Here is a 7,188-nt window from a genome sequence, read left to right as displayed (position 1 = left end):
ATTTTTTAATTATATTAATTTGCATGGGGGGTGATGCCAGGGCACACATGTGGTGAGAGGACAACTTAAGGGAAACATATGTAAGTTTCCCTCCTTCCATCCGATTGGTCCTGGGGATCCAACTCAGGTCCTTGGGATTAGTATCTGCATGAGCATTTTGCCAGCCTGGTTTTGTTGTTGTTGGTTTGTTTTTGTTTTGTTTTGTTTTATTGAGATAGTGTCTTACCCTGTAGCCCTAGTGGGCTTTGAACACAACTCAAGACAAACCTCCCACCATAGCTTCCTGATGGCTGGGATTATCGACTTGAGCCACCATGCCTTGCTTGAAAACCCAACTTTCAAAACTGAGGAAATATTTTATTTACTTCAAGAACTCTCAGTCTCGAGGCAGGGCGTGTCAGGGTTGATTCAGCCCGTGTCAACTCTGTAACGAAAGCACACTTGGAGAAGAAAACAGGTGTATTCTGCTTCTGAGACTGTGGTGTAGACAGTTTGGGAGGGACAGCTCATTTCTGTTCCGCTTGGCATCTGTTGGGGGTAGTTTGAAGCTGTCCTTAGATCTGCTCCCTTGCACCAGATGTTAACATGAACTGGGACCCGCCCACACATCTGTTTGTGTTTCCCCGCAGTAGGAAGGTTTTATCTATGTGAGATTGAAGAAAAGGCTGGGATCCAAGGGCAGCTGTCCAAGCAGAACCAGGCAGAAACTGGTCCACCTTTTATGACAGAACCTCAGGAGACCCTGTGTCACACTGGCCTTCCAGAGAGATCAAGGGAGGGCCAGTATCACCTATGTGAACCCCCAGCCTTTGGGTTGAACTGGGGGAAGAAGTCTCATCTTGAAAAGCATGCCTCCCCCCTCAAAAAATGTAACTACCAAGATTTTAGATTATTAATAATGCAACCATTGTCTCTATTACTTTGGTGTCTCTATGACAAAATACGCAACATTAACACTTTAAGGGAGGGTGCATTCTGGCTCCCAGTTTCAGAGGGTCTCACTTCAGGAAGGCCAGAAAGACATGGTGAAATTCTTCATGGTGGGAGCCTGGCAGAGACCCCTCACATCTTGGCAGAAGAGGAAGTAGAGTGGGCTGGATTAGAACCTTCAAAGGCTTGCTTCTAGTGACTTTAACAAGCTAGGAACCTCCTGTCCTAATGGTTTCACAGCTTCCCAAAATAGCGACATAGGCCAGAGAACAAATATTCAAACCAGGAACCCCTGGGGTACATCTCAGATCAGAAACCACAACAGGCATCAGAGAGGCAAGACCTGACCTCAGGAGAGAGGGCTCTCAAACGCCGCCCCACCCCCACCATCGACGCCCCACCCCCACCATCGACGCCCCAGAGGACACACAGGCCTGACCAGCCCCAGAGGCTTCCCCATAAATGTTCCCATTATCTGCATAGTGTCTGCGTCTAAAACCAAGCTTATCTGTAGAGTCTGAAAGCCCACCTCCTACATGTGGGGAGGGATTCACCATGGCTTCTTGGTGAGCTTGCACGTACTGGGGTGCACTTGAAAGGCAGCTTATCTGTGTCTTTGGCAAAACATCCTGTGATGTTTCCTGGATGTGGGAGAACTTCACGGAATTGCCGGGAGTGCTGATAGATATCTTATCCGTCTAGAGAAGCATTCAGACAGTTTCTCCTTTCTCAGGGCTTGGGGCGGTGGGGGGGGGGGGGCGAGGGGGGGAAGGTGGGAAGAAGAGGGGGAGCTTCCTGCCCAACCCCCTCACAGCAGAGCTTTAGAATACCAGAAGCCTAGAGGCAGCTTCTTAGTCCCCTGCTCAACCATGCTCACTGAGATCTTCAGGCCTCTTGAATTTCAGTGCGGCACTTTCTGGTGTATGTGACAAAAATCAAGGGAACCTGGAACTTTTTTGGCTTATTCCTTTTGTTTAGGCAGGGTCTCGGGCGAAGCCCAATCTGGCCTCAAACTCTGTAAGTAGCTGAGGATGACCTTGAACTTCTGATTCTCCTGCCTCCAGCTTTCACTGCTGGATTATAGGTATGTGCTAGCACATCTGGTGTACTCACCCACTTGACTACACCCCCAGCCTGCGATTATTCTTTTTGCTGTCTATATAAGTAATAGTATATGTGTGTGTGTATATGTATATGTGTGTATATATATATATATATTTTTTTTTTTTTTTTTTTTTTTTTTTTTTTGGTTTTTTGAGACAGGGTTTCTCTGTGTAGCCCTGGCTGTCCTAGAACTCACTCTGTAGACCAGGCTGGCCTCGAACTCAGAAATCCGCCTGCCTTTGCCTCCCAAGTGCTGGGATTAAAGGCATGCGCCACCAAGCCCGGCAGTACATTTCTTTTTATTGTACTGCTTTACTTACTGTGTATACTTGGGCCTGTACAGTCTTGTAGAAGTCACAGGACGACATCTGGAAGCTGTTTCTCACCTTTGTTTGTTGTTTGGTTTTGGTTTTTTGAGATGGGGGTTTCTCTGTTTACCTCTGGCTATCCTGAAGCTCAATCTATAGACCAGGCTGGCCTTGAACTCAGATCTGCCTGACTCTGCCTCCTGAATGGTGGGCTCAAAGGCTCCCACCATCACCCGACAACCTGGCTTGGCTCTTGCCTTGGTAATAGAATCTTTTAGTCTGTTACTTTATACGGATCTTTGGGCTCACATTCAGGTCCTTAGGCTCGATGGCAAGCACCTTGACATGCTGAGCTATGTCACCAGCCCATAAGTAGCTCCTTGTAAGCATACAGATTCAATCAGCCAGGACCTGCCCTTGGCTCTGGTTGTGTGAGCTGGCCTCTCTGTGCTTCTCTTTCTGTCATCCACATAAGAGTGTGCACCACAGTTATTGAATGGATTCAGTCTTCCAAAGCTCAAGCCCCACCTACTCCCTCTTGGAGACAAGGAGTCAAGTAGCCAAAGCCGTCCTCAAAGGGTTGTACTGTGAGGATGCAGTGGAACTCTTGCCTCTACCTCCCTGTGCAGAGATTACAAGCACAGTGGCACACTGTAGCCTCCCTCAGCCTTGAGTAGGCTGGCTTTGACCTTGTTGCCACTGAGTATGAGACCACCTGGGGTGGAGCCTTCTGAGACTTAGATGGCTCTATTGTTCTGTCACTTGCTGCTGCTCTTCTCCAAGACACTGCTAACCTGCTCAGAGGCCCTTGAGATATTCTGGAGACAGCATCCAGCAGATCGCCTACAGGCTGGCAACAGGCACCAAGAATGGATTGGCGGGAGATGGGCCTCCCCCTTTATAAGCACAGACTCTTAGTAAACTTGGGGGCCTTGAACAGAAACGTGTCTTGGCCTCCATTATTTCTCTCCCATACAGCTGCGGCCTCCCACTCAGGAACCCAGTTAGTGTGGCCGCATGAGGCTACAGGTGTTAAAAAGCACACGTCTTCCCCAATGAGTGAGTGAGTGAATGAATGAATGAATGAATGAATGTTAAAACATTCTTTTCTGCGGTTATTTGCTGCTCTTTTAGACTCATCTCCCACTGATCCTCTGTGGTGCCACCCATCCTCCAGCCCTGCTCTTCCCGCCCTCTTGTCCAGCATAATAACATTATTGGATTTGAATTTGTTAGGTTGTCAACTCTTTCTAGGCACAGGCTTAGTATCACTTTCCTTTTCCTGCTAACTCTTCTGAACTTGTAGGCTCACAAGCTGTCTCTCTGTGGGCTTGGAGATGAGTCAGAGCTGAAATCGCCTGGAGGCAGCAGCTGACCAGTCAGAGCAAGTTCATCTATACTGCCAGTGTATATTGACCCTATGCGGCACCCAGAGCTAGAACTGCTGGGTTTTGTTGTCTTTGTTATTTGAGACATGGTTTCTCTTTGTAGCCCTGCTGCCTGGCCTGGAATTTGATATATATACTAGGCTGACCTCAAATTCATAGAACTTCACCTGCCTCTGGATGAGGTGGAATTAAAAAGTATGTACCATTGTACTATCCTGCCAGGCTATAAGAATATGTATGCAGGTATGTGTGTGTGTATGTATGTATGTATGTAGTTTGTGTGTGTGTGTGTGTGTGTACACAAGCCACAGCACATATGTGGAGATCAGAGAACAACTTATGGACTTATGGAGGCTATACTCTTCTTCCATCTTGTGGGTCCTGGGGATCAAATTTAGGTCATCAGGCTTGGCAGCAAGTGTCTTCTACCTGCTGAGCCATCTTGCCAGGCCAGTTCTGATGAGGTCCTTACAAAATTCTTTTTAATCTGAGGTGATATCTTAGTTGGTAATGTGATTGCTATGTGAACCTGAAGATGTGAGTTGCATTGTATTTCCAAAAATCATGTAAAAAAAAGTCAGGTGTGATAGCATCCAGTCATAAACCCAGCAGTGGGGGAGTGGAGACAACAGATTCCCCCAGGCTTGCTGGCTAGCCCCCCTAATTGGTATGGTGAGTTCCCAGGTAGGCGAGAGACCCTGCCTCACTTCCTGAGGAATGATACCTGAGCCTGAATTTACTCTTCGGCCTCTACACACACGTGCCTATATACAGGTTGCACCTGCACACACATGAACATGCACACATACATATGAACACAAATATCTGGTTTGTGGCATAGCTGTGAGACAGTGGAGAGAGGGAAAAGGAGTCCCTTACTGTTTTTGTTAACTTAAAAAACATGTATGTGAGGGGTTGGGGATTTAGCTCAGTGGTAGAGCGCTTGCCTAGCAAGCACAAAACCCTGGGTTCGGTCCTCAGCTCCGGGGGTGGGGTGGGGTGGGGAGGGGGGTGGGGGTGGGGACAAAACATGTATGTGTGCGCATGGGTGTGTACAGAAGCCTGCAACGTGTTTGGAGGCTCCAAGAGGCATTAGCTCCCCTGGAGCTGGAGTTACAGGCAATGTTGTGCTACCCAATCCCAGTGCTGGGAACCAGACTCTGGTCCTCTGCAATTTCCTGCTCCTAATGGCCAAACCCTCTCTCTAGCCCTCCCTGCCTCAATTTGTTTCAACATTCAGTTCGACAATGTGGAGGGCCCAAGGGGGGCATACTCTTTGAGGGAAGATTGTCCATAGAATTGGTCTGAGCACGTCTTGGGTGCAAAGTGGGAGATTATCTTATTAATGGATGCAAGAGGGCCCAGCAATATCACCCCCAGAGCCGCCTAAGAAAGCTATCTGAGTCTAAGCTGAGGTCTGTGAGCAAGTTAGCAAGAACCCTCTTCCATCTCTGCTGTATGTTTGCCTGGGAAGTGGGTTCCTCGAGTGGAGGTAATGCTTTGTGGAATAGCAAGCAGGCCTACCTCTAACCTAGCCTAAGTTTTTACCCTGAATTCCACAAATGAATTCCATCCTGTAAGCGGAAACTAACCCTGTTCTTGCTTTTGGTCACAGCAACAGAATGAAACCCTAAAAGTTAACAAGAGCCAACCGCATAAGGAAGTCTGCCTGTGACCCAGTGGAGGCTAGAAACCCCTCACCTACTAGAAGATGGTGCAACTTAGTTGGTGGGGAGGGAGGCCCAACTTCAGAATCCAAAGATTAGCATCCTCATTCCATGCAACACCGGCATTGAAATAAATCCACATGAGAAAGATGCAGACCACCATACCGATTAGGCCAATAAGCTTTTTGTTTTGTTTTGTTTTGTTTTCAAGACAAGTTTCTCTGTAGAGCCCTGGCTGTCCTGTAGACCAGGCTGGCCTTGAACTCAGAAATCTGCCTGCCTTTGCCTCCCAAGTGCTGGGATTAAAGGCGTGCAACACCACTGGCCGGCTAGGCCAATAATCTTAAGATTACAAATCCTTTAATGTTTTGACTTGCAACTGAGAGTGAGCCGATGCTTCAGAGGCTCTTGGTCTTGTTTTAAAAGCAAAAATCCACAATTACATCAATCTTAGATGAGGTCCAGTAGCCTTGCAACATTTGTATCGACAGAACCTAAGTATTTCAGATACAACATGACAATTAATTTTGATTTATACTTTTCCTAGTTATTTAAGCTTATGTTTTGTTTGCATAATTATTACTTATTTTGGTTAATACATACAGATGGACCATGGTCAAGGTAGTAGAACAGGGTGTTGCCAAGGCAGATCTGGCTGTTGGGGAGTAGGGGGGTAGAGGGCTAACAAGTGTCTAAGCAGATGTAAAACGGAGTCAGGACTTCAACATGTTGTTACCTTTCTGAATGAATGTCAAGATTTGGGCAACAGAAATGGTATCTGTTCTGCTGATTCGATTTAATTTTTTGAAAGGAACAAATAAATAAAATATTTGATTGAAATTGCTCTATAAATGACAGGTGTTGGATGGATGTTACTGTACCACTTACCTGGGACATATGCTATGACTTTAGGCTCCAGTCCACATGTTACCTCTGTTACCTGGGTTCAACAGGTGGGGTTTTGTTTTGTTTTTGAGGCAGGTTCTTACTTTGTAGCCCTGACTGGTCTGGAACTCATTATGTAGACCAGGTTGGCCCTGAAATCACAGTTATTAGTTATTATTAGGCTGTCTCTGCTCCCTAAGTGCTGAGATTAAAGGTGTGTGCCACCATGTATGGCCCAGGTTTTGTTTTTCCTAGGTTGGCCATCAGCAAGTACCAGTGTCCTTCTGTCTCCATCTCCTGAATGCTGAGGTTACAGGAATTTGAGAGACCACACCAGCCTGTTATGTGGGTGCCAGGATCTAAATTCAGTTTCTCATGGTTGAGAGCAAATGCTCTTAACCGATGAGCCATCTCTTTAGTGCCAATCACAACGGTTGGTTTTCATTTTGGATTTTTGTGACAGGGTTTCTCTGTGCACCTGTGGCTATCCTGGAACTTGCTCCGTAGGCTCACAATCTCAGAGATTTGTGCCTCCCAAGGGCTGGGAGTCAAGGCGTGCACCACCACTGCCCAGCTTCATTACAATTCTAATACAAGAGGGGCAAAAGCATTGTAGCAGGAACAGCAGAGAGCTCACATCTCAAACCCTAAACAGGAGACAGAGAGCACACTGGAGGTGCAGGGAGGCTTGGCTCAGCGGTTTAGAGCAGTGATTGCTCTTCCAGAGGTCCTGAGTTCAAGTTCCAGCAACCACATGGTGGCTCATAACCATCTGTAAAGGGATCTGATGACCTCTTCTGGTATATCTGAAGATAGCTACAGTGTACTCACATATATAGAACACACACACACAATTTATATGGCTCAAAGGCCCCTCCTGTTACATACCTCCTCCAAGAACACACC

Source organism: Mus caroli, unplaced genomic scaffold (assembly GCF_978045245.1).
Source record: "Mus caroli unplaced genomic scaffold, Mus_caroli_1 scaffold_13, whole genome shotgun sequence".
Classification (NCBI taxonomy): domain Eukaryota; kingdom Metazoa; phylum Chordata; class Mammalia; order Rodentia; family Muridae; genus Mus; species Mus caroli.
This window is presented reverse-complemented; position numbering follows the sequence as displayed.